Below are 27614 nucleotides of genomic sequence, written 5' to 3'. Positions count from 1 at the left end.
TCACACTGGAAAGGAATAAAGTCCAGAGTTCAAGCCACCCATGAGGTAACACTGTCACACGTACTTTCAGAAGTGTTTGATTCAGGAAAATGGTCCACAGCACTAGCCAAGGGTTCAGAGGCTCTGGTGTGCCTCATGGGGTCTGGGACTACAACTCCCACAATGCACCTCTTCAACTTATGGAGTTGCTCCAAACGTCTCCAAACTTCTGGATATTCTTCCAGAGGTCCTTTTTGTGTCCATGAAGTGTCCACACCTTGATCCAAGGTTCCAGAAGCTCTGAGTTGCTCCTTGGGAGTTGGGACTACAATTCCCAGAATGCACCTGGTCAGAATCCTCATATGGCAACTGGACGCTGGTCAGCTGGGCTCTGCTTGCAGGACTTGATGAAGGGGACTCTGGGCAGCTCCTTTATACCTGTAGCAAACAGAGAGTCCCTTCTTGAAGCAGTAGAAGACAGGTAAAGTCCTTTTAGTGGTGAAGCTGGTGCAGTCTTCCAGAGTGCAGTGTCCAGGTGCAGGTCAGGGGTCCAGCAGGGCAGTCCTTCTTCTCCTGTAGTTCTTCCATGTTGGAATCTAATAGGGATCTGAGGTGTGGGTGCAGGTCTGCCAGTTTTATCCTTGATCCTGGGTGAAAAACAGGGGGGTTCTGGTTCTCCAGTCAGGGGCAGGGTCCTTCACCCGAGATGACCACTTCCTGGGAAGTGTGGCAAAAATCAATCCCAGGGAGCAACATTCCTCAAAAATCCAACATGGCTGAAAGTGATTTTTGGAGGTTACATCTGGCTGAGCCCACCCACTGGTGTGGCTAAACATCCTAAACACACCCCTCTCCTGCCCTCTCCTTATCTAATCAAGGGGGCACCTAATTTTCTGGGTTTGAAGGATGTGAGGGTGTTACTGGGTTGCTCCAAATGTCCTTCTCTGCCTTTGAAGACCAGTTTGGCAGCCCTCCCCCTTCCTGCTTCCCCATCTGCTGAGGGGAGATCCCCTCCCCCAGGCACATCTCTTTGTGTGGAGCCAGGCCACTTCACACCTCATCAAGGCAGCCTGGCCAGGCTGCCAGAGGCTGGCCAACCAGAGCACAGCAGCAAAAACACTGCAAGGCTGAAGCTGATAACTTTTCAGGTAAAGTTTAAAACTCTTTACTTGAACAAGTTATATTAAATCCCACAACTGGAAGTTGTGGGATTTATTATAACAATTCATTTGATACCAAACTTCTGGTATCTGTTACTTAAGAGGACTTTAAACGTTAAAATAAAGTCTCCCCATTCTAGCCTATGGAGGCCATTCACTACAATGAGGGAAAAACAAATTTGGCTGTTTTACCTCACCAGGGCTTATAAAACTATTTTGATAAGGTCCCTGCTCATAGTTACATGGCACCCAGCCCTAGGGGCACATAGGGCACGCCTTAGGGGTGAATTATTTGTAAAAATAAGGTAGTTTACCAAAGTCGAATTTTCATATAACTTTACTTTAAAAGCAGCCAGCAAGGCAGGCCTGCCTTTAAAATGACAACGGGCACCTCAGCAGTGCACCTATGGGGGCACTACCTATGCTGTGGTCCCTAAACCTCAATGCTTTTCCATATACTAGGGACTTATACGTAGGTTAACTTTGCCAATTCTAATTAGCCTAATTTGAATACTGATTTCATACAGAGCACAGGCCCTGGGACTGGTTAGCAGTACCCAGGGCACCACCAGAGTCAGGAAAACACCAGCAAACAGTGGAAAATGTGGGCAAAATGTTAGGGGGCCTCTGCAATCAGCTCTGTTCTCTCACACTTATTTACTGATTTGTTGGTATTAAATGCTTTACACACCTGTCTCCTCTAAGTTGAGCCTGACTGCCCATCAGGCAAGCTACCAATGGTTGAACAAGGATGACCTAATTGAGACTTTGACTGGACCTTGGGATTGTTGTATAATTACTAGTTGTAGCAATATACCTGCACCTACAAAGAAAACATGTTCCACCACCTGCATAGATGAAGTCCTCTGATGCCCATTTTTTTATTATTTGCTTTGGTGGGAGGGACTTTTGTTGTGGGTGAAGAGGGTAGGAATTAGGAAGGTAAGTGGACGTTGGACATTTATAAAAAAGTATCTTTGGCATTGGTTGGGATGGGGTTCTTTAGGGAGAGGGGTTGGCATGTTTTGGGTGGAAGGGTGGGTTTTATATCATAAAGAAAAATGAAAGGGAAATTATTATTTTGCTTTATGCCTGAAATGTTTTACTTTGCACTGCTGCCTTTTAGCCTTTATCACAGCCTGTTTTTGTATCCACCTTTCAATGTCTATACCACTTATTTGTACCCTTGTCCTACTAGGATAGTACCCTCTGTAAGTATATTGATCACTATGGGGTATGCTATTGCCTGTGCCTATATTGCCTACGAAAGCCTATATAATAACATCATAATCTTCAGTAGAATTTATAGTAAGTGATCTTGTTCATTTCATTTCATAGTTCCCTTACTTGAATAGATATAGCTACCTCTCTCAATCTTGCAAACCTTTACTGCAGGGTTTACCAAGGTGCCTTCTTAATGGTGGTGGTAGTAGGAGCAGGCTAGAGCATTAACAGGGAACACTTCACAAAGTGAGGTCCCACTCCCAACTAAGTGCACTCTAACTGTAGGATTAATCAGAGGGATTATCCATCAGAAGCAACTAGAGTGAAAGAAAACACTGAATTAGTGGATTATTTATTTATATCATAACTTTACAAAGACTGAAACCAGGCTACCTCCTTTACACAAAGGCCTGATATTATAACACAAACTATGAATAGTAACTTCTTCTAAGCAATGGGGAGCTAACATTCATTTCAATTTATAAAATCATTGAATCTGCAGAAGTGGACTCAGGAGTGGACAAGGTTAGGAACTTAAGCAACACAAGGCCTAAATGATTATGATGATGAATGATGTTATATATCTAAATTATGGATCACGTTTATGAGTAGGTGGGTAAGTGGGGCTAGTGCGGGCTACTGCTCAGGTACTAGAAAATCCCACAGTGAATTGGTGTCGCTCTTGCCATATGTGACCACGAAGTGTTTGATCAATTGATGCATAAATGAAGTCACACCTCAATAAATCACACAGCCTGGGGGAACAGGTCTAGAGATTTGATGAATGGACGGGAAATGGGAATTAGAGAAAAGTGTGACAAAGATAAACACTGTACAACAGCAAAAATATTCATTAGGGAAGTAAGCAGCACATCAACATCATCAAATCTATTGTGGAAGGAAATGAAAGAATGCCAGACCAATAAAATGCATTACAAACAGTCCTTCAGCCCCAGAGACCCAAGTTAATATGTTTGTAAATGTTCTGTCATCTAGGTTTAAAAATAAAAATTTTGGAGGAGTTATTGAACCCAAAGAGTTCTAAAAATTTTGATTGGCAAAAGTTAAATATATATAAATGCCAAAGGGAGAGGTGCCTCTGCATTCTTCTCGGAATGTCCGTCTGGGATGCCCGGCTGAAACAGTTCGGTAAAGTAAGCAGCAGTGTTGTGGAACTTTCACCTTTCGTACAGGAGAAGAGAAGGCCTGTGGATTGTAAAACAGTAACGATATTGCAGAGTCAAGGAGAAGGAGAGAAGATAAGCATCATGAACAGTAGACCAAGATGCAGAGCATCAATCATGAAGTTCTGCTGCAATCAATCATGATGCCTCATGTGTAATAATGTGAGAAGTGAGAGCAATTTTACAATCAATCCAAGACAAGTAACTGCCTGTACTTGGTTGATCAATCTCACAACTGTCATAGCATTTAGTTGAGTGCATCCATCATGGGATGCTGATGATGTGAGGGAGGATCTCGCAGTTCGGTCAGGACTGTTCCTATGGGGAGCAAGTTCAAGACTGATTTGCATTTGGCAGGGTCTAAACTGGAATGGCGTGGTGAGCAACAAAAGGTGGATTTAGGCCGTGATCTGTAACTGGGGATTAATATTTGGCATTGTTCAGCATTCTGTCCACCATCTGTTCTTTTTGCACTTGTTGCCTTAAGTGGGAAGGGAATGCCCAGATATGAGTTCAGTGCTTGCTATGCCACTAGATTCAGGCTAACCTGTCTAATGAGTCATGATACCCCAAAAGAAGTCCCAGGATGCTTCTTTCCGGTCCAGCAGTTCCGACTGGACTGTTCGCATGGACAGCAAGGTCAAGACCAATTTGCATTTGACTGGGTCAATACTGGAATGGTGTGGTGAGCACATGAAGATAGATTTAGACCCAGATCTGTCACTAGAAGTAAATGTTTGGCATTGTTCAGCATTCCATCTATCATCTGTTCTTTTTTTTCGTTTGTCACCCTAAGCGGAAGGGTATGCCCAGATGTGGGTCCTGTGCTCGCTACGCCACCAGATTCAAACTAGGCTGGATGATGAGGGGTGATATCTCCAAAGTGGTCCTAGGATGCTTGTTTCCAGTACAAGGAAGACGTGGCCTGTCAGTTCAGGCTGAACTGCTTCCATGGGCAGGAGAGCCAAGAATGATTTGCATTTGGCGAGGTTCAAACTGGAATGGCATGGCAAGCAAAAAAATGATAGATTTAGGCCCAGCTCTGACTGGGGTGAATTTTGACATTGTTCAGGATTTTATTCAATATCTGATATTTTTGCAATATTCACAGGTCCGCTTCTTATGACAGTCCCCCAACACAAACCACATAGTAGAGGAGTTTGACATTTATTTGAGTCAGCACACTACTCAGCATTCCCCAAATCAACACACCTCTCTCCATCCACTGAGCTGAGTAGGCCTCTTAGAGACATCTTCATATTGGTTAGGTTTCCCTTTCAACTAGATAAATTCCTTCTTCTGTCTGTTGAGGTAGTCCCGCCCTAAGTTCAGATTCTGAATAATAAATCAGTCTGACTCTGTCCCGACCCAAATGAGATTGAGAGAGATGGATGTGTAGTGTACTGCTGTTGATGAACAAGAATAGCAAAACAATATGAGCATTTTGTGCAGATTTGTATTGGTTAACTAAACTGACTGGTCTGGACTCTGAAGACCCTGGAAAAAAGAACAGCAAGGAGTGGACCATGCAAGTATACCTAGGTAAGCGTGAAAGGGCCAATCTCCTTCAGGCAAAATCACTCATCAGCCCCCAAACATTACAAATCATTGAAATTAGGTTTACAAATTAGTTGAACACCCTCCATCCCTCACTGCCTGCCATCACATGAATCATCAATCATCACTCACAATCACTCAATAATATATCACTCATTGGTGCAATAGTTACCTGTTCCAATCTAAGCAAAGTTGTACACAATTGTATCTCTCCTTTTGATGAAAGCCCACATTGGCAATCTGACAGTCTTATAAATAAAATGATCTTTCCTGAGGTAGGCCTGCTAGGGGATGTAAAAAAAAAAGAAGGATAGGCATTGGATGGAGGCAGGCATTATCTCCAATATCCTTGAAAGGAATATGGAGGCTTCTTCACTGCACACTGGTCAAACTCCAGTCCGGCCATACATGTGCCTAAAATGGTGTGGCTGCATAAGTCAGCCACAAACAAAATATATAGGCCCTCATTACAACATTGGCGGTAAAAGCCACTTACCGCCGTGCAGAAGACCGCCAACACACCGCCGCGGCTGCGGAATTCCGCCACAGCTATTATGACCCACATATCGGAATCCGCCAAAATTCAGACATCCACACAAGTCCGCCACACCAAAGGTCAGTGATAAACTGGTGAAAACAAAACCTCCACCGTCACGGCAACAGAAATACGCCCACACTATCACGACACACGAATCCACGCAGCGGACTTTCAACTGCGGTATTCCATTGGCGGGACACACCGCCGCGCTCAAAATACACACACTCTTACAAAACACAGCCACATTGGACACACACCTGATACACATACACACACCACTCCCACACATCCATTACAATATAAAATACACACCCACATCACCCACAAACCCCCATGACAAAAAATTACGATAGAAGGCCAGAGAGAGAGCACCAGCAAGAACAACAGCTTATACAGGCACACAACACCATCACCCACAGAACTTCCACGCACCTCACACAACACACCACTACATATCAGCACACTTATCACCACACACTCCACCCCACACATCACCTACACCACCCCATGGCACGGCAAAGACACCCCAGGTTCTCGGAGGAGGAGCTCAGGGTCATGGTGGAGGAAATCGTCCGGGTAGAGCCACAGCTATTCGGAGCACAGATGCAGCACACCTCAATTGCAAGGAAGATGGAGCTATGGCGAAGAATACTGGACAGGGTCAACGCAGTGGGACAGCACCCAAGAAATCGGGAGGACATGAGGAAGAGGTGGAACGACCAATGGGGGAAGGTGCATTCCGTGGTCTCAAGACACCACCTGGCGGTTCAGAGGACTGGCGGCGGACCCCCACCTCTTCACCCACAACTAACAACATGGGAGGAGCAGGTCTTGGCGATTCTGCATCCTGAAGGCCTTGCAGGAGTAGGCGGAGGAATGGACTCTGGTAAGACAAATCTTAATTATTACATCCCCCACCCTACCTGCATGCCAGCACATACCACCACCCTCACCCCCAGCACCCCAACTCCTCACATATGTATCCAACATCACAAACCACCCATCCCAACACCAAGCCCTGCATGCAACAACAAAGCATGGACACCCATCACTAAAGCATGCCCACTGCACATACCCATTCAACCCCCTAAACCATCCTCACACAAGGCCCCACACAGGAATGCAAGCACTAGGGTACACGGTCACCCACCCATTGCACACCATGACACACACAGATGTAATAACCATCCTTTTATACCCCTGCAGGACCCCTACCCAACGTCACCGGACAGGATAGTCCACAAATGTCCACACCACCAACAGAAGAGGCCCACAGTGATGACAGCACCTCTGTCCAACTGGATCTAGATGACCAGCCCGGCCCATCGGGGACCACTGGACAGTCGGTTCCCCTTACCCAGTCACAGACAACCACATACCTTCCCCCCTCTGGAAACACCAGCACAGCACCCACCCAGCGGACACATACCTCCGTCCCCAGGACACGTCAATCAGCTGTGTGTCCACCACTACAGGGTACCCAGGATAACCCACCACCCCAACAACAACAGGGACCTGTGGGCAGTGGTAGTGGGCACACGGTCCAGGGGACGGAGGCCCAGGAACACAGGGTAACTGGGAGGGCTGCTGTGCGACAGGGGGCGGACAGGCCAAGGTAACCCACTCTCCACGAGGCCCTCTCCTCCATCATTGGAGCATACCACCACTCCCAGGAGACGATGGCAACGGTACTGGCCAAGTTTCAGGAGACCCAGCGCCTGCAGGAGGAACAGTATATGGGTTTCAGGGAGGAACTCAGAACCATCAGCTCCACCCTGGGCACCATCGTAGGGGTGCTGAAGGAAGTACTCAACACCAGGAGGGACACTGTGGCACTACAAGGGGCTCCTGGCACTAGCATGGACGATGAACTGCCCACCACCTCCACCGGCGCTAGTGGACAGGACGCCCTGCCACAGGACCACCACACCAGCACCCCACCCCCTGCAGAGGGAGAACCACCCCGCAAACAGTCCCTGAGATCCAGGACAAAGACAGAGCACAATGCCAAGACCCCCGCCAAGAAATGAGACCACCCTGATTTTCATCCTACTGTCCCACTTTGTCATCCTGTTCATACTTTAACTGCCCCAGCTCCACTTCCTATGTCCATTTGGGCAATGCACCTGTGAGACTAATAGACTGGACTCTGCCATGGACATTCCTCCGCCATCAACACTAACCATTTCACTACCCCCTCCAATATTGAGCATTTAAATAAACACACTTAGAGAACAAAACAATCTGGAGTCTGTCTGTGATTTCAAAATAGTGTATTAGCAATTACAGTGACAAAATGCTCTTTCAATTTTAATGTCAACATACCTATGTCACACAGCTCTAGTCCATGAGGAATCTAAGCAGATGTCACACAGTGGGACCCACATCTGTGAAATCATAAGGGAAAGTGACAACTCAGTGGCCATACACTGCGTGAAAACGACACACAGTAGAGAGGTAGTATTGTTAAAGTACATGTAGTAGGCAGGTCTGTACTCTTACCTGTGTCTCACTGGAAATATTGCTGGATCACTGAGTCCCTGTTGTTCATGTCTTCTTCCACTGCTTCCTCCTCTTCACTGTCCACAGGCTCCACAGCTGCAACAACACCGCCATCTGGACCATCCTCCTGCAGAAAAGGCACCTGTCGTTGCAAAGCCAAGTTCTGAAGCATACAGCAGGCCACGATGATCTGGCACACCTTCTTTGGTGAGAAGAATGGGGATCCACCTGTCATATGGAGGCACCTGAACCTGGCCTTCAGGAGGCCGAAGGTCTGCTCGATCACCCTCCTAGTTCGCCCATGGGCCTCATTGTAGCGTTCCTCTGCCCTTGTCCTGGGATTCCTCACTGGGGTCAGTAACCATGACAGGTTGGGGTAACCAGAGTCACCTAAAATGGTGAGGGACAACTGTAAGACATGCACTAACCTGGAGGGACATCCCCACACCCAGACAACCATTCCCACTGACTTGCCTCCAGGTACTCACCTAATAGCCACACACGGTGCCTCTGGAGTTAACCCATCACATAAGGGATGCTGCTATTCCCGAGGATGTAGGCGTCATGCACTGAGCCAGGGAACATGGCATTCACATGGGAGATGTACTGGTCTGCCAAACATACCATCTGTACATTCATAGAATGATAACTCTTCCGGTTTCTGTACACCTGTTCACTCCTGTGGGGTGGGGGGACCAAAGCCACATGGGTCCCATCAATGTCACCTATGATGTTGGGGATGTGTCCCAGGGAATAGAAATCACCTTTAACTGTAGGCAAATCCTCCTCCTGAGGGAAAACGATGTAGCTCCGCATGTGTTTCAGAAGGGCAGACAACACTCTGGACAATACATTGGAAAACATAGGCTGGGACATCCCTGATGCTATGGCCACTGTTGTTTGAAAAGACCCACTTGCAAGGAAATGGAGCACTGACAGCACCTGCACTTGAGGGGGGATTACAGTGGGATGGCGGATTGCTGACATCAGGTCTGGCTCCAACTGGGTACACAGTTCCTGGATTGTGGCACGGTCAAGCCTGTATGTGATAATCAAATGTCGCTCCTCCATTGTCGACAGGTCCACCAACCGTCGGTACACTGGAGGATGCCGCCATCTCCTCACATGTCCCAGCGGACGGTGCCTATGAAGGACAACAGCGAGCACAGAGTCAAACAACTCAGAGGTACGTACCCACAGTTTACCCAGAACACCAAACATACACAAAATGTGGCCTGTATGTGTGTTGAGTCTAGGCCTAGGTATGTGTGATACAGTTGGAAATTAAGCCATGTGGGCCCCTGAAATGGCAGCTGCCTGACCTCTAAAGTGGGACAATGGGATGTGAGGTAACTGTGCTGGCATTGTACACCATCGCGGTAGGCGGTCGAAGACCGCGGTGCAAATCTGCATTGGTTAACATTGGACCCTATGGGTCCCAGGAGCCAATGACGATGTACTCCGGCGGTGACGCACCGCCGCGGACGTGACCGCCATTTTCTATCTGTTCAATCACTCGATACCTGATCTTCGACAGAAGAGGACCTACACTGCAAGTGCTGCTGTGACCTCGGTCTGGAAGAGACAATGGCTCGAGTGTCTGGAGAAAGGGCCCCTGCCTTCACATCGGAAGCTCGTGGATGGGGTCCTCCCCAGTACACGCTACTCTACGGTCCTCCATACAAACAGGTAAGTACACAGGGAGCATGTTGTATGGGCTATGCCTGTGTGGAGAGGGCTGGATGTAAGAAGGAAGGTGGGAGAGTGCTGCGTGCATGAAAGACGGTGAATGTATGTGCCACATGGCAAGGGTAGGGATGGGGGCCAATCACTTTGACGGTGCAGTTGGTAATAACATCTCTTTTTCCCCTGTACATTTCATGTAGGTCAGCTCCCATAAGAAAAAAGATATTTAGCGTGCCATCACCAAGGATGTCCGGACCCTGGGGGTCTACCACAGATGCAGCACCCACTGCCGGAAAAGATGGGAGGACATTTGCCGCTGGAGCAAGAAGACGGCGGAGGCTTAGCTGGGGATGGCCTCCCAACGTGGGAGGGGTGGCCGTCGCACCATGACCCCCCTGATGTTCAGGATCCTGGCCGTGGTCTACCCGGAGTTGGATGGGCGTTTGAGGGCATCACAGCAGCCACAAGGGGGTGAGTACGCTCTCATTCTGCTGACTTTGCGCGCAGTGGAGGTGTCTGGGTGGGGGAGGTGGGCTGTGGGTTTCCCTAGGCAAGGGCGCGTTCCGTAGGCAAGGCCCCTCTGTAAGGCAGGCCATGTGGCACTCAAGCCCACCTCTGTAGAGTGGCAAGTACACCTAGTCATGCCCATGTGTCATCTATGTGAGCAGATGTCGTCCATAGCCTTGTAGGCCATTTCCCAGGAATTGAACAGTGGAGCTAAAGAGCGCAGCGTAGTGCAGGGGGCTTCTGTGTCTGTCGTGTCCGCCAACAGTAGCGGTAATGCATGCACTCAACATGTCTTTCTTCTGTCTCCCCCCCCCTTTTTGTGGTCTCCCTGTTCTTGTGTGCATTAGCATCATCAGGCGGAGGAGCAGTGCCACCGGAGCACGAGGGAGCTGCATCCCACATGGCCCTGGAGGGCGACACTACGGAGTCTGAATTCACCAGCGGGACGGAGGGTGAGGGGAGCTTCACGGCGGGGACAGGAGCTGACACCAGCAACACGGACTCATCCTCTGATGGGAGCTCCGTTGTGGTGGGGGCAACATCTGTGCTCCCCGCATCTACAGGTACAGCCGCCACCCCCCCTACCAGCACCGCCCTCCCAGCAGCCCCTCAGCCTTTGCCCCGTGCCCGCTCAACCAGGAGGGTGGGCATCACCTTTGCCCCAGGCACCTCAGGCCCTGCCCCAGTCACCCCTGCTGCCCTCAGTGAGGAGGCCATTGACCTCCTCAGGTCCCTCACTGTTGGGCAGTCTACCATTTTGAATGCCATCCAGGGTGTAGAGAGGCAGTTGCAACAGACGAATGGTCGGGGATCTTGTGTGGGCCTCGCCCATACCGTGTGGTCCCAGTGTTCAACCGTCTTTCTTAGTGCACTACCTGGACTACCATGCTTGGTATATATTATGTACATGGTGTATATATATATTTATGCCTATTTGCTTTTAATATATTGCAATGGTTACACTCATTTTCTATTGTCATTGCATTCTTCTGGGGGGTTTGGGGGGTGTAACTGTGATGTATTGATATGCATTAGTTTGTGTGTTGTAGTGGGTGAGGGTGGGGGTGGGGGTGTTGCGTGTGTGTGTACCTGTTTTTTGCCTCCCCCTTCCTCTGTGTCGTAGGTGCGGTACTCACCGTGGTCTTCGCCGCCAGCGTTGGTGCTCCTGGTAGAGGAGCAGGATGACTATTGCAGGTAGAATTTGGAGTTCCGGGTCCATGGCGTCCTCGTGGGGTGTGTAGAGGTGAGCATTTTTCCTTCGGGATTCCTGTTTCCGCTGTGTTTTTATATGTAGTGAATCCGCCCCGGAAAAGGTGGCGGATTGGCCTGTCATAATAGTGTGGGCGGTACATGGTCTCCCGTCTGTTTGTTGGCGGTGACCGCCAAGCTGTTTGTTTGTACGCCCGTGGCGGTCGGAGTGTTGAAGTGACTGTCTTTGTTGTCGGTTTCCGCCATGGTCGTAATTGCAAATTTGTTACCGCCAGCCTGTTGGCGGTCTTACCGCCGCTTTAACACCGACCGCCAGGGTTGTAATGACCACCAAAATGTTCCTCCAGCTATATAATTTTTTTTAGCAAAGCAGTTCAACGATGATCTGAAAGTTTTATGCTGGCCTACTCAGTCAGGGAAGTAGAGTTTGTTCTCAAATTCAGGAGGTTCACCAAGAAGTTGATAGGCTAATGCACTTAAGTCTAACTAATTAACCTCCTTCTCCTCTATGGTGACTTATGTAGTCAAGAAAGTAGAGTTTGTCCTCACACAAAGAGGGTTCACCAAGACGTTGGCCAGCTAAGACACATGAGTCTGACCATTAGTCCAGGATCTCCTCTGGACCTGTGTCCCCCTGTAGTTCTGAACAAACCTCTGGACCTTGTCTTGGAGAGGATCACCCATTTATTAAATCAGCCCTTGCTGGAAAGCATTGTCCCTGAAACTTGGAAGAATACTCTAGTCACTTCATTATTGAAAACAAGCAATTTGGGCCCTCTCATTTGGTCCAACCATAGGCCTATTTCCTTGTTACCTATCTTGTTTAAGGCGCTTGAGAAACATGTGAATGAGCAGCTTACTGAATTCACAGAACATAATAGCTTCTCTGTCCCTCACAATCTGGGTTTTGTGAAGGTCACAGCACTGAATCGTCCCTTTTTGTTGTCACAGACTTTTTGAGATGCCAAAAGGACAATGGTGGAGCTGCTGCACTGATTCTTTTAGAGCTCAGTGCAGCATTTGATGCGGTGAATCATAATACACTCCTGCAAGGAAAAGAAGGGATGGGAATACATGATACAGCCCTTGTCTGTTTAAGATCTTTTTAGCATGATTGCACCTTTCAGGTACATACAGATAAGCATAGATCAAAATCTTTCCCACTGGGCTCAGGCGTGCCCCAATGGTCCACTCTGATTCCATTGCTTATTTATTTGTCAGCTAGGTCTTTGGCAGATATAGTTGAGAATTGTGGACTCACACTTTTCTCCTACGTGGAGGATACACAAATTGTTGTATCATTGTCAGCCAAGTACAACCACAATGTGTAAGCTCTCAACTTTTGCCTTAATCAAGTGTCAGCATTGATGTGTACCCACTCCCTGAAACTAAATGGAGACAAATCTGAGGTTTTGTAGGAGGGAAATCCCTCTCTTCCTTGGGACCCTCAGCAGTGGCCTTCAAGTATGGGCAGTCCTTCTAGTCCAGTGCTGGTCACAAAATACTTAGGAATGTGGCTCGACAACAAATCACTATGAGTCACCAAATTAATATGGTTGCCGCCACGTGTTTTAGCATATTGAAATGGCTTAGAAAGACTTTATACTGCCTTCCCATTGCTGCTCAGAGAAAGGCAGCCCTGGTCATTTCCAGACTGGACTACGGGAATGTATCATATCTGTGGGAGTGAAAAACTCTCTTAAAATGCCTCCAGTTTGTTCAAAATGCAGCTGCCTGGCTTTTGCTGTACCCTCCAAAATTGACCTCTACAACCACCATATTTCGGACGCCTCATTGGTTATCCTTGAGTGCAGGGTATAATTTAAGACTTTATGCTACATGTACAAATTCCTGGCAAACTCAGAACCTTCCTATCTTAGAGCATTGGTATCTCCGTACATCCCCATTCACTCATTGTGATCGATTGACTCTAATTTGGCTGCAATTCATAGAATAATTAAGGCCCATATTTATACTTTTTGACGCAAAACTGCGCTAACGCAGTTTGCGTCAAAAAAATTAGCGCCGGCTAACGCCATTCTGAAGCGCCATGCGGGCGCCGTATTTATTGAATGACGTTAGCCGGCGTTAGCCGCCGGCGCTGTCTGGTGTGCGTTAAAAAAACGACGTACACCAGGCAGCGCCGGCGTAGGGGAAAATGGAGCTTGGGAGTCAAGAAATGGGGCAAGTCAGGTTGAGGCAATTTTTGCTCCTCAACCCGATTTGCGCCATTTTTTTTTCACTCCCAACCCCCATAGAAATGACTCCTGTCTTAGAAAAGACAGGAGTCATGCCCCCTTGCCCAATGGCCATGCCCAGGGGACTTCTGCCCCCTGGGCATGGTCATTGGGCATAGTGGCATGTAGGGGGGCACAAATCAGGCCCCCCTATGCCACAAAAAAAAATAAAAAAAATACTTACCTGAACTTACCTTAATGTCCCTGGGATGGATCCCTCCAGCCTTGGGTGTCCTCCTGGGGTGGGCAAGGGTGACAGGGGGGGTCCCTGGGGGCATGGGAGGGCACCTCTGGGCTCCTTCAGAGCCCACAGGTCCCTTAACGCCTGCCTTTTGCAGGCGCTAAAAAATCCGGCGCAAAAGCGGCCGTACGTCATTTTTTTTGACCCGCCCACTCCCGGGCGTGATTTTTGCCCGTGAGTATAAATCCGACGCACATGCCTCGGAGTCGATTTTTTAGACGTGAACGCATACCTTGCATCTCATTAACGCAAAGTAGGTGTCCACGCTAAAAAATGACGCTAACTCCATGGACTTTGGCGCTAGACGCGTCTAACGCCAAAGTATAAATATGGAGTTAGTTTTGCGTCTAAATTGCGTCAAAAAAAACGACGCAATTCCGGCGCAAACGGAGTATAAATATGCCCCCAAATCTCTCCAAGGAGGCTGTGCTTTCTTTTTTCTTGGTCTGAGACTCTGGAGTGCGCTCCTTCCCAGATTGAGGTTGTCAGTCACTCCCTGCATTTCACAAATCTTTAAAAACATGGCTTTTTCAGCATTTAGAATTCCTTTAAATATGATTCCCCCATGATGACTGGCAGGTTTGCAATTTTTCCGTAGATTACCCTAGCGTTGGGAAACCTTTTATAGGTAGCCATGCACTTTACAAATCATGAATAATAATAATAATAACAATAACAATAATAATAATAATAGTAATAGTAATAGTAATAATAATAATAATAATAAGGTCTAGCGCTAACATTTTATCCAGCTTCCTCTTGTACAAACATGCCATTGGATGGTTATATTCATAGGGCCCCTCCTGACTAAACATGCCTGTAATAGTCACCTGGATTTTTATTTTTGGTGCCACTGACACAGGCGAATTCCAGAGCGAACTAGGAGGTGGTAGACTTAATGTGCATCTTGGGACAGCTACTATTTGCCACTATGTTGCCATATGACCCTTGTGCCCTTTTGAGGCTGCTGAGGTGGATAATACTGCTGCACTACTGAGGATAGGACTGCTTTGCATAAAGCTGTCACCATCTTCTTCCTCTTAACCTTCACCTCCCAGTCCCAACAGTATTGGAGCTGAGTCCCCTCTCGCTTCACTATCACCTGCAGCAATTTTTTTATTTCCTCCTCTCACTGTATTGCATGTTTTTCATATGACTTTTTGTCTTCCAGTACCACAGTGTGAACCAGGCTTATCTTGATGAACACTCTTATGGCAAATGAAGCATATTGCAATGTTATCCTTCTTGCCCTCCAGTTTGTCTTTCAGTACCATAGTGTGAAGCAGGCTTTCCTCGACAAACACTAGAATGACAAATAGAGCATATTGCAAAGTTATCCTTCCGCTTGCTAAACATAAAGAAGTCCCAAACTGGGGAGGATATCTTTTTTAGAGCACCGCTGGTGCCACTACGAATGCCCGTAGAACTGGAGGTAGGTGGGTGTGTCTATGATTGCTTCTCTGCAGTGCATACGTCGACTGAGATAGTGGTAAATGCAGGTCTCAGCGGGGTTCTTACAAATATGGAACCTGCCAGTGGTGGTTGTACCAGTGCCACATCACTCAGAGCAGGTTGGATAGGAGGAGTAAAGTCGGTGTCTTCTGAGCCAGCTTTCAAGATAATGACTGTCTCGTCCTCTTCATCCCCTTCCATGATTGTAAGGCTTTCAGGATTTTTTATTTTCCCTTGTCTCTCATGGCAGGTCTCAGACTTAGGTGGATTTCAGTCCATGTCCAGAGAATCAGAAGAGGGGTTGGTGAAGATGGTAGCATACCCTTCCTTTTTCTTGCTGGAGAGAGGGGAAACCAATGGTTCAAGAAGAGGCACATTGTGCTCAGCAGGCAGCTTAACCTCCTTTTCTGCTCCTACTTAAGGAAGGTACATTATTGGTGGCTGCAGCTCCTGTTGTCCACTTTGCTCAGTTTCCTGTGATGATTGGCTACTAGTTTGTGGCTTGTTGCTATGATTGTAGTGGGTGCCTCGCTGAGAGACGTGGCTTTGTGCTTAGATTGGGGTGGTGCTGTTGGTGGGAATGCTGCTTGCAACTTGCTCACCAGAAGTCGGTGCAGGAGGCACATGTTTCCTGAAAAAGGTTTTGGGTGCTACACCAGTGGTGGAAATCTGCCTCTCCTTCTTCTCCTCCTCACCTCACTGGCTACTTTACTGGCAGCACCTTTCTTTGGGGTCATTTTCAAGCTCTGTGAGTTGGCAATGGCACGTAGCTGCAAAAGCGGAAGAGACTGGAGGTATTGTGGTCATGTCACTATGTGCCGGCCTTCTCTCTGGCGGTACTCAATGGGTGATGTCTCATGTGTACCTTGTAACAACACAGTATGAAAAACATTAGAAAATGTGGCATTTTTTCAGTTTTAGTTATGCATAATACAAACAATATAATTTAGTGTGGTTAGTGTTTCTATTCCAAAGTCAAACCACATCACCATAACATAATATTTCATTTTCAAGCAGGATAACAACATACAGATGTAACTGTTTGCTTTAGGCACATCTAAAGGGAGACACCTGTGGCAAACACGGAGTCCAGGAGAAAAAGAAAATATCCTGCCTATGACAGGCATGAGGTTCCCAGGAAAATTTAACAAAACAAATTAATGCTGGTATGCGCCTATGAAAAGCAGGAGGTCCAGGGGAAAATGGAGTAATGCTGCCTATGGCAGGCAGGAAGTCCAGGTGAAAATAGAATAATCCTTAATTAAAAAAAAATGTGAGTGTGCACTTACAGCAGGCATGGTGGTCCAGGAGAGATGACTGCTGGTGTGTGTGGCTGTGTGTCTATAGTGGGCAGGGGGTCCAGGGGAAAATGAATAATGACAATTCTTATAAAATTAATCCTGGCGTGCAGCAGGCGCCTATGGCAGACAAGAAGTGGATGGAGGGATAACGTAAAAGAATGTACACAATTGAAAAAATTAAAAAGGTAAAATAAATAAATAATGTATTTAATTAAAGAAAATAAAATATATTGCTTGTGTACTATGAGGATCCCATTGAGAGTTGGCAGGCAATAGGGTACAGGTGAAAAAGTAAACAAAATGCACATATTATTACACATTGTTCATGCATATATTACAATGGTTCTCAAGCACATTAAACTTATATCAGAGAAAAGTAAAATTAAAACAATGAACAAAGACAAAACGGCATAGCCCTTTCCTATCAATCTCCCTAGAAAATGGCTTTGAAAGCTAGGAAAGAGTGTTTACACACTGGGTGACTACGCAAAATGACCGCCAGCTACATGGTCATCCAACAACAACAAGCAAGGAGTCATGGACACAACAAAGAACACATGCAGGATTATGGCTAAAGCACACTAGCTGGCTGCACAAAAAGGCAATTCGACACATGATCAAACAACATAAACAGCAAGCAAGGAGGTATTGGTGTAAGAAAGTACCCTCTTTTTGGCATGTTACCCCCAGTTTCTGCCTGATTTCAGTGTGTTTGACTGTGTCACTGAGATCCTGCTAACCAGGACCCCAGTGCTTCTGCTCTCTCTCCTCTAAATGTTGTCACTGCATGCTGGTAACCCAGTATTTCATCCCAAATTGACATACTGGTCACCCCTTATAAGTTCCTACTATATGGGACCTAGCTACCTGGGGAATTGGTGTTCCAGGGGATCCCTATGGCAACCCATAGGGAGGCCATGCAAGGACTTCTACAGGGCTGCCAGTGCAGCCTGTGTGCAATGGTGCATGCACCCTTTCACAGCAATTTACACTGCACAAGGTCACTTGTAAGTCACCCATATACCAGGTCTTCCAACCCTGAAGGCTGGGTGCGGAGTACCTGTGTGTGAGAGCACCCCTGCACTAGCGGAAGTGCCACCACGTCATCCAGGACTATTTTCCTGGACTTTGGGGACGTACATGTGCTCTATACATAGGTCACTACCTATGTACAGCTTCACAATGGTAACTCCGAATCAAACATGTTGGAATCAAACATGTTGGAATCAAACATGTTGGAATCGTACCCCAAGGCTTTTGCAAGCATTGGTTGTATGACTCTATCCTCTTGAGAGGACCACCAGTACTGCCATTACAGCCTTCTGAGGTTTTCTAGGCAGTCCCAGCTGCTGCCACCTCACAGGCAGGTTTCTGCCCTCCTGTTTCTTGAGCAGCTCAAGCCCAGGATCGCACAACAAAGGATTTCCTTTGGGACAGGGATGTTACACCCTCTCCCCTTTGGAAATAGGTGTTACAGGCTTGGGAGGGTAGCCTCCCAGAGCCTCTATAAATGCTTTGAAGGGCACAGATGGTGACCTCCTTGCATAATCCCATCTACACCAGTTCAGGGACCCCCAGTCCCTGCTCTGGTGTGAAACTGGACAAAGGAACGGGGAGTGACCTCTCCCCTGTCCATCACCACCCCAGCGGTGGTGCTCAGGGATCTTTCAGAGTATCCCTGGATTTTGCAATATTGGATTCCAAGTTGGCAGGGCACTCTGGGAGCATCTGAGTGGCCACTGCCAGCAGATGATATCAGAGCCCTCCCCTGATAGGTGCTTACCTATTATCTGACCAATCCCCCTTTCAGGGATATTTCTCTCTCTTGGGTGCTTCTTTAGATTCAGGTTGCAAGACTCCAGTAGGAATCATCTGCATCCTTTACTTCACCTTCTTATTGAAGAAACTGCATCTGGACCCTCCAGGAACTCTACAACTGCAACAAAGAAGCAAAGACGACTTCTGCAACATTGTATTGTCAGCTCCTGCCAGAAACTGCAACTGTTTCCTGGTTGTGGATCCTCAGAGGACAGCCAGGCTTCAGCCTGCACCAGAAGAACAAAGGAATCTCCCTTGAAGTGAAGGAGTCACTTTCCTGCTTCAGCAGGCATCCCTCTGCAGCAACAACCAGTGGCTTGGGTCCCCTCTCCTTAAGAAGTGCATGATCCAGCAATACGGGTGGTGGACTGAAGTGGTCCCGACGGTCCTGAAGTCCAGCTGTCGAACTTTGCTGAAGGTAAGAGCTTGCCTCCCCACGCAAGACAGTACCCCGTGCACCGTGTGTTTTGCAGTTGCCAAGGCTTGTTGGCATCCTTCTACAAAGTTCTTCATGCACTGTGCAGCTCCGACCCCCAGCACTCCTTCTTTTGATGCACAGCCTCCTGCGTGGTTCTCTGGGGTCCCTCTGTGTAGTGCTGCATGGGCCTCCTTTTGCACCTTCTTTGGCCCTGTGCAGTGGGACTCCGCTGCCTGGTCTTCAGAGGGCTCTCTGAGTTGCTGAGAACCTCCTCTGTCTCCCCCTCCTGGGTAGAGGCCACCGGGTCCCTCCTGGTCCTGGCAGCACCATTTTCTGCTAACTGTGAGCTTTGCATGTGCCAAGACTTGTTGGTGGAATCTAGTGACGAAAACCAGACTGCAATCATCTATCCGGCATGGGAAATCATCTGCACCAACAGGAAACCTACATCTGTCTTCTTGAGTGCAGTACTGACTGTTCTTCTTCACAGGTGGTTCTTCTTTTGCACCTTCATCTGGGCTAGCAGGGGCTCCTGTTCTCCCTGGACTCTTCAGTGCTTCTTGGACTTGGTCCCCTTCTTCCACAGCTCTTCAGGTCCAGGAATCCATTGTTGGTGTCTTGCAGTCTCTTCAGGTTCTTGCAAAATCTTCTGTCATGTGCTCTTGTTAGGCTGTTTATTCTGTGATGGTGGCATTGAGCTTGCCACCCTTTTTGCTTGTCCCCTTAACATAGATTAGTACAAGCAACAACCCCTAACAAATGCTGTTCAGGTTGAGGCCTACAGGGACACAGGTGCCAGTGTCACAATGGTGATGGAAAAACTGGTAGCCCCTAGCAACAACTACCAAGTGACTGACACCCATATTAACACTGTTAGCCACCCCATGGCTGGTGTGAATCTCAACTGGGATGGGTTACTGGTCCAAAGAATGTTGTGGTATCAACTGACCTAGCTGTAGAGTGTCTACCAGACAATGATCTGGAGACTTCAGCTTGGGCTGAGGTGGAGTTGGAGGCTCATGCAGCAATGCTGGGCATTCCTGGGTATATTTTTGCTTTAACCAGGGCTCAGGCCAAGAAGCAAAGAGGACAAGGAAACTTGGATGCTGGAACAAAGGACCACGTTCTCACAAAAACTAGTGGTAGAAAGGGTAAACCCTTATCCACTATCCCTCCTTCCACTGAATATTCCTACTTTGTGGAGGAGAAGTCTACTTCCTGTGCAGCACCTATACCAGAGGAGCTTCAGGCTGACACAGCTGAGTTTTTTGGTCCAGGGGGGGCTGCCAGGGAGGAATTAAGTGTGGCACAGCAAACCTGTCCTACAATTGAGGGCTTGAGACAGCAAGCTGTCGAACAGGAAGCAGGGGATGTTAATGACTCTCACAAAGTGTACTTGGAAATGAATCTCCTTTATACAGAGGCAAGGGACCCAAAATCTGGTGCTACCAGGAGACTGGCCATTCCCTTGCAGTATAAGAGTTTCTTCTGACACTAGCATATGACATTCCCATTGCTGATCATTTGGGGCAAAGCAAGACTTAGTCAGAGTAGTCCCTCACTTTCACTGGTCTCACATGTCAGAAGCCACAAAAGAGTTTTTTCGCTCTTGTGTCACTTGCCAAGCCAGTGGTAAGACTGGTGGCACCCTAAAGGCCCCCTTGATCCCACTACCAGTGGTTGGGGTGCCCTTTGAAAGGGTAGGGGTTGACATAGTTTGCCCCCTTGACCCTCCAATGCTTCTGGCAAAAGGTTTATCTTGGTAGTAATGGACTGTAGGAAAGTACCATTGTGCCTGGCATGTTACCCCATTTTTAATTGTGTGTCAGTTTGTTTTTACCTGTCTCACTGGGATCCTGCTAGCCAGGACCCCAGTGCTCATAGGTTGTGGCCTGAATGTGTTCCCTGTGTGGTGCCTAACTGTGTCACTGAGGCTCTGCTAACCAGAACCACAGTGCTTATCCTCTCTCTGTCTTTAAAATTGTCACTGCAGGTTAGTGACCATTTTTACCAATTCGGATTGGCACACTGGAACACCCTTATAATTCCCTAGTATATGGTACCTAGGTACCCAGGGTATTGGGGTTCCAGGAGATCCCTATGGGCTGCAGCATTTGTTTTGCCACCCATAGGGAGCTCAGACAATCCTTACACGGGACTACCACTGCAGCCTGAGTGAAATAACATCCATGTTATTTCACAGCCATTTTACACTGCACTTAAGTAACTTATAAGTCACCTATATGTCTAACCTTCAGTTGGTGAAGGTTAGGTGCAAAGTTACTAAGTGTGAGGGCACCCTGGCACTAGCCAAGGTGCCCCCACATAGTTCAGGGCAATTTCCCCGGACTTTGTGAGTGTGGTGCCACCATTACATGTGTGCACTACATATAGGTCAATACCTATATGTAGCTTCACAATGGTAACTCCGAATATGGCCAGGTAACATGTCTAAAATCATGGAATTGTCCCCCCATGCCAAATCTGGTATTGGGGTGCCAATCTCATGCATCCCCGGGGCTTCAGCATGGACCCCGGGTATTGTCAAACTAGCTCTCTGAGGTTTTCACTGCAGCTACCGCTGCTGCCAACCCACAGACAGGCTTCTGCCCTCCTGGGGTCTGGGCAGCCCAGTCCCAGGAAGGCAGAACAAAGGATTTCCTCTGAGAGAGGGTGTTACACCCTCTCCCATTGGAAATAGGTTTTAAGGGCTGGGGAGGAAAAGCCTTCCCCAACCTCTGGAAATGCTTTGAAGGGCACAGATGGTGCCCTCCTTGCATAAGTCAGTCTACACCGGTTCAAGGATCCCCTATCCCCTGCTCTGGCATGAAACTGGACAAAGGAAAGGGAAAGGACCACTCCCCTGTCCATCACCACCCCTGCCCAGAGCTCCTCCAGTGTGCCCCAGAGCTCTGCCATCTTGAATGTAGAGGTGTGAGGGCACATTGGAGGCCTCTGAGTGGCCAGTGCCACCGGGTGATGTCAGAGACCCCACCTGATAGGTGCATACCTTGATAGGTGGCCAATCATCCTCTGAGGGCTATTTAGGGTCTCTCCTGTGGGTTTCTTGTCAGATAACGAATGCAAGAGCTCACCAGAGTTCCTCTGCATCTCCCTCTTTGACTTCTGCCAAGGATCGACCGCTGACTGTTCCGGGACGCCGGCAAAACCACAACAAAGCAGCAAGAAGACTACCAGCAACATTGTAGCGCCTAATTCTGATGGCTTTCTCGACTGTTTCCTGGTGGTGCATGCTCTGAGGGCTGTCTGCCTTCACCTTGCACTGGAAGCCAAGAAGAAATCTCCTGTGGGTTGACAGAATCTTCCCCCTGCTAATGCAGGCACCAAATTTCTGCTTCACCGGTCCTCTGGGTCCCCTCTCATCTTGCAGAGCGGGGTCCCTGGAACACAGGAGCTGGATCCAAGTGACCCGGACAGTCCAGTGGTCCATCTGTCCAGATTTGGTGGAGATAAGTCCTTGCCTCCCCACGGCATACAGTAATCCTGTGTACTGCGTGAACTGCAGCTGCTAGGGCTTCTGTACACTTTGGCAAGGAATCCTTCATGCACAGCATAGCCCAGGTCCCCAGCACTCCGTCCTGCATTGCTCAACTCGCTGAGTTGACCACCGGCTTCGTGGGACCCTCCTTTGTAGTGTTGAGATGACTGCCATGCTCAGTTCTCTTGAACCCATGTTCAAGTGCTTCTGTGGGTGCTGCCTGCTTTTGCGTGGGCTCTCTGTGTTGCTGAATGCCCCCTCTGTCTCCTCCTCCAAGGGACGACCTCCTGGTCCTTCCTGGGCCCGGGCAGCACCCATTTTCTTCCACTGCAACCTTTGCAGCTAGCAAGGCCTGATTGCGGTCTTTCTGCGTGGAAACAAATCTGCCTCCTCCAGTACGCCATGAGACAACGATTGTGCAAAGGAGAAGTTCCTGGTATCTTCGGTTGTTGCAGAATCTTCAGCTTCTTCCACCCGGAAGCAGACATTTTGCACCTTCATCCGCAGTTTAGTGGGCTCCTGCCCCCCAGGACACTTTTGTGACGCTTGGACTTGGTCCCCTTCCTTTGAAGATCCTCAGGTCCAGGAATCCGTCTTCAGTGCTTTGCAATCAGTTGTTGTCTTTGCAGAATCTCCTATCACAACTTTAGTGTGTTTCTGGGGAAGTAGGGTAACTTTACTCCTACTTTTCAGGGTCTTGGGGTGGGGTACCTTGGACACCCTTAGTGTTTTCTTACACTCCGAGTGACCCTCTACACACTACACTAGGCCTGGAGTCCCTAAGTGGTTCGCATTCCACTTTCTTAGTATATGATTTGTGTTGCCCCTAGGCCTATTGCATCCTATTGTATTCTACAGTGTTTGCACTACTTTTCTAACTGTTTACTTACCTGATTTTGGTTTGTGTGTATATTTTGTGTATTTGACTTGGCTCCTAAGGGAGTGTATCCTCTGAGATAGTTTTGGCATAGAGTCACTAAAATAGAGTACCTTTATTTTTAGTAACTCTGAGTATTGTGATTCTTATGATATAGTGCTATATGACATACGTGGTATAGTAGGAGCTTTGCCTGTCTCCTAGTTCAGCCTACTCTGCTCTGCTATAGCTACCTCTGTCAGCCTAATCTGCTAGAACACTACTAATCTACTAATAAGGGATAACTGGACCTGGAACAAGGTGTAAGTACCATCAGATACCCACTATAAGCCAGGCCAGCCTCCTACATGGACCATGCCACTAGATATCCAGAAGCAATTCCTCTGAGGACCAGTACAGCTCCTGCAGTGCTCCTTAGAATATGATCCAGGGTGTGCTTTCCAAAAGAGGTGGTGTCAGACAGAGGTAGTGGAATCTCATCTGCCACAACCAGGAACCCACATCCATCTTCTTGGGTGCAGTACCGACTGTTTTTCTTCACCGGTGGTTCTTCTTTTGAACCTTCAGCCGGGTTAGCAGGGGCTTCTGTTCTCCCTGGACTCTAAAGTGCTTCTTGGACTTGGTCCCTTCTTCCACCGGTCTTCAGGTCCAGGAATCCATCATTGGTGTCTTGCAGTCTCTTCTGGGTCTTGCAAAATATTCTAGCATGTGTTCTTGTGTGTTCTAGGAAAGTTATTTTGATTTACTCCTGCTTTCCTGGGCTCTGGGTTGGGTTCTATTACTTACCTTTCATGTTTTCCAACACTCCCAGTGCCCCTCTTTTCACTACACTTGCCTAGGTGGGAAACCGACTTTCACATTCCACTATTTTAGTATATGGTTTGTGTTACCCCAGGTCCATTTCTAACTATTGTGATTTTCACTATTTGCACTGTTTTCTGACTGTTTTCTACAACTATTTCGGCATTCTAGTGTATATACACTGAGGCCCATATTTATACTTTTTGATGCAGAACTGCACCGGTGCAGTTTTGCGTCAAAAATATTACTTCCGTCTAACGTCATTTTGGTGTGCCGCGCGGGCGTCAAATTTATACTTTGACGTCCGGCGGCGCAAACCACAGGTGTAAGTCATTTTTTTTTACGCACACCGCAAGATCAAGTCGTAAAGCAAAACGATGTTATCGCAGCAGAAATGACTGTGGGCCGATTTACGACACCGCACACCGGCTATGCAGCGTTTTTTGACGCAATAGCGTCAAAATTCCCCACAAACACAGCCATTTCAGCAGAGGAGAGCCAAAATGGATCCCAGATGCCTGTACAGACCCCAGGAAGATGACAACAGACCAGGAACCAGCCAGGAGGACCCACACAAGAACCAGGACACTTTTAAGAAGAAAAGAAAGTGTCGCTTCAGTGCAGAGGAACAGGAAATCCTGGTTAAAGTGGTGACGGAACACCAGCACCAACTGTTTGTCACCCCAAAGTTGCCAATCAGTAGGAGAGAAGCAATATGACAACAAATTGTTGACAAGATCAACAGTGTGGCAGAAGTACGCAGAACAATCATTGAGTGCAAGAAACGCTGGCAGGACTGCAAGCGCAGGACCAAGGAAAAGATGGCCAGGAACAGGAAGGCAGCACTGCAGACTGGAGGTGGGAGTCCAGCACACCAGGAGGCCCTGGACCACATGGAGGAGATGGTCACAGCCGTCATCCCTGAGGAGATCATCACAGGGATTCAAGGACAGGACAGCGCAGACTACCAGGATACAACGCACATGCAGGGTAAGTCACATGGGGAATTAAAATGCACTAATGTTAACTGCAACCGGGGGGGAATACCTACTACACAATGCAAGTGAGTCATCGAATACATGGAGTGGCATGGGTAAAGGGGCACGGCACGGGGCATGGCCCGTTCTGAGGAAACCTGGGGCACACTACTACACAACATCAACGACCTTTGCATGGGGGTATGCTGCCATGCCAAGGATGTTGCAAAGGCAAAGCCAGGCCAGGAGTGCAGGGTACAATGTAAAACTAGCAGCCCATCACACATCAGTCACTATACCCCCTACATTAACTAGGGCCCAATTAACAACCTCTAGTCATACCGACAACTGGAATGTAACAGTGACACCAGTTGCCACTATCACCTCCGCTCTGTGTGCAGCTCAAGTAGCCAATGGCAGTAACTTCCCATGGATCATAAACACCTAAATTAGAGGGTTGAGGATGACAACTCCAATAATCCCCTGAAACAAGACAAAGGCTCCAGTACAGTCAAATGTCAATGCCCATAGTTGTCGCAAACATCAGCCAATATCATCAACATTAGGAGCTACACAGCAATAAGGTCACACCCATGCTGCATATGTCAGGGTCCATCCTGTGCCTGGTTCACAATGTAACATCCCAAATGGCATACTGCTCAGACAACAGCATTGAGGGGGAGGACACATGTAACTGGTCACTGAAATACACCTGCACAGTCAGAGGAGGAAATAGGACACTGCTACGACTATCAGGCCAATCCCATGTACCACACATTCCCTAACATCAGCTGTACACATTACCAATGCCAACATCCATATCGTGCCATAACAATGCTATGCCTAGGATACGCTACATGTCAACTACATATAAGTGGATGTGAAAGATCAGAGACTGGGGCAGGTCCAGATTGTTAAGTGTGCTGCTAGTGCCATCAGAGCACCCACAGCCAGTGAAAGGTCTCACCATGAGAATGGATGTAGATGGAGGCTTGAGTAGGACAAGAAGGTGGCAATTCACTATTCGGCCTAAAACAAGACTAGAGGACATGCAGGTGGGCCATAGGCCTGGGAGAATGCCCATCTGAAAGACTGGAGCAATGAACAGGAAACAAGATCACAATGTGAAATCATCACAAGGCAGGCACGTCACATCACAAAAGCCACAACACACACACACACTAATTGTACCCCATTACATTTCAGAGGACGATGGATCTCCTGCGGATATGCCTGTTCCAGAATACCCTGATGACATGGATGACGAGCTGACAAACATTCCCCAGCAGACCATCCAAGATGTCCTTGAAATCCTCCAGACCCCACCTTCAGTCACAAGGAGGAGCACAGAACAAGCATCCATCTCAGAGGATCCACCCACAACCCCAATTGTAAGACCATCCAGCTCCAATACAGCTGAGGACTCAGACGACACAGGCACCAGCTTTGAGAGAACTGTAGTTGGGGTACAGTCGGAACTGGCCAATGAGATGCTGGTGGGGATGCAATCTGTGGCAGCCAGTCTAGAGGGGGTGCGTTCGTGCATGATGTCATCTGCAGATCAGGCAGCAGCCATGCAAGCCCTAACATCCATCATGCAAGGACTACAAGAAACTGTCAAGGAATTCACCACTGCATTAAGGGAGTTGCCACAACACCTCGCACCCCAAACATTCCACTGCATGTACGAATGCAATCATGACCCCCTCAGGGCCGACCTGGCTGCCTACCATCGTGATGTGGCTTCTATTCTTAAGAATCAGCAGATCCTCCTTGCAGCAGTACTGCCCTTAAGACCTTCACAGGTAGCAGTGACCGGGATGTCTGACTCCACGTCTTCTAACACTGAGGTGTGTGTTGCCCCTTCACAACCACCACCACAATGGACAGAGGAGGCAACACACACATCAGAAGAAGAAGACATGGAAAAGATCACATTCACACAGAAAAGTACCCAGAAGCACTAGTCCCTGTCACATGGCCAACTATTACCAAGGTCCAGCGTTTTGTAACATGCCAGTCTTACAACTGTACTCAATGACTGTTCTGCTAACCACTGTATATCTTGTCAGCCTGCCCAGTGCTTGTCTCTCTCTTACTCATTGGCAAATCCTGTCCCTCTGCACTGTCTGAAACATCACCCTATCATGTCAAAAGCATTTTCCTTTACCCCTTGTGTAGGATCACAAAGGAAGATGTCACTATAATGGACTCACAATCATGGACAATGTACATATAGCACTACAGCCCTTTTCAATAAATAGCACTTACACAACAAATCTGTCTCTGGTTAATGTGACACATAAACTGTGCAGTAGATAACTAAAATGTGCCTCCTGTCAAATAACGTAGCTTGTCAATACAACTGTCCTGAAATTATGTAGTCATAAATCTGCACAGTGGCCAGGATTGCATCATACTCTGCCCTTCCTGAGGGTAATATCTGA

The sequence above is a fragment of the Pleurodeles waltl genome, chromosome 9 (assembly GCF_031143425.1).
Source record: "Pleurodeles waltl isolate 20211129_DDA chromosome 9, aPleWal1.hap1.20221129, whole genome shotgun sequence".
In the NCBI taxonomy this organism is placed as follows: Eukaryota; Metazoa; Chordata; class Amphibia; order Caudata; family Salamandridae; genus Pleurodeles; species Pleurodeles waltl.
The sequence above is the reverse complement of the archived record's forward strand: the minus strand, read 5'-3'. Positions refer to the sequence as shown.